Source organism: Lutra lutra, chromosome 10 (assembly GCF_902655055.1).
Source record: "Lutra lutra chromosome 10, mLutLut1.2, whole genome shotgun sequence".
Lineage (NCBI taxonomy): Eukaryota > Metazoa > Chordata > Mammalia > Carnivora > Mustelidae > Lutra > Lutra lutra.
In genome coordinates, this window is record NC_062287.1 from 2,747,317 (window position 1) to 2,748,462 (window position 1,146).

General features: G+C 25.9%; 1 non-coding gene across 1 annotated transcript; it reads right to left on the minus strand.

Moving 5' to 3' along the window:
• Window positions 1–578: 578 nt before the first annotated feature.
• On the minus strand, window positions 579–653 carry TRNAK-UUU (transfer RNA lysine (anticodon UUU)). Its single transcript has one exon. It is a non-coding gene; the product is annotated as a tRNA-Lys (tRNA).
• Window positions 654–1,146: the final 493 nt, after the last annotated feature.

Genomic DNA, 1,146 nt, shown 5'->3' on the forward strand with positions numbered 1-1,146 from the left:
TATATTTATTTAGACTTGTTTGACCAGACTCCTTTATATGCCAATAGGGTCAAGTTGTTTGATTATGTTGTTTATATCTTATCTGTCTTCTTTGATTTGTTGGTGCCCTTTTTCTATCGATTATTAAGTGAAGGTTAATGAAATCGCTGACTTTAGCTGTGAATTTGTCTATTTCTCTCCGTAGTTCTATCCATTTTGGGTTCTTATATATTAAAACTGCTATTAAATGTTTAAATGTTTAGAATTTTTATGCTTCCCCTATGCATTTATCCCATCATCCTTATGGTATTGCACATTTTTATTCCTGTTAAAATTCTCTTATAAGAAATTTACTTTATCTGAATCTAATTTATTTTATTGTTGACTACAGTTAGCATGATACACTTTTTCTATCATTTTATTTTTAATCTATTTGTCTCATTATATATATTTTAATACAATCTCATAATCTCTAATATTTAATTAGGCTGTTTAGACTATTAACATTTAATTAAAATTACTTGTAATGTTAGGTTTAAATCTATTTTGCTACTTTTTATTTTTATTTATTTGTTCATTTAATTTTTAGGTAGGGTCCACACCCAGCATGGGGCTCGAACTCATGACCCTGAGATCAAAAGTCACATGCTCTACCAACTGAGCTAGCTAAGGGCCCCTATTTTGCTACTTCCTAAAATTTGTATTACCTGTTCTTCTTTTGCCTTCTTATAGTTTTTCTGCTTTCCCTTGGATTGAGTAGTGTTATGATTTATTTTATTTCTTTTGTTGCTTATTAGCTAGAATTTTAAATTTTCTTCTTTTAGGAGTTAACTCAGTGGTTATAATGTATGAGTTTAACTTAGAGTTTCACAAGTGTTATTGTTTTAGTTTAACCAATTTTCCTTTAAGGTTTTTAAATAATATATAGTTTATATTAATAACATAATTTAATATATGATATGTATTTTATGTATTTTATATATTTTTATATATATTATATATTTTTATATTGTATCTTTTATATACATTTTTCCTATGTAGTTACCATTTCTGGTACTTTGATTCACTTTTATAAACTTTTATTTCTGTATGGTATCATTCCCTCTGTCTGAATGACTAACATTAACATTGCTTTTTTGTTTACTTATTTATTTATTTATTTATTTT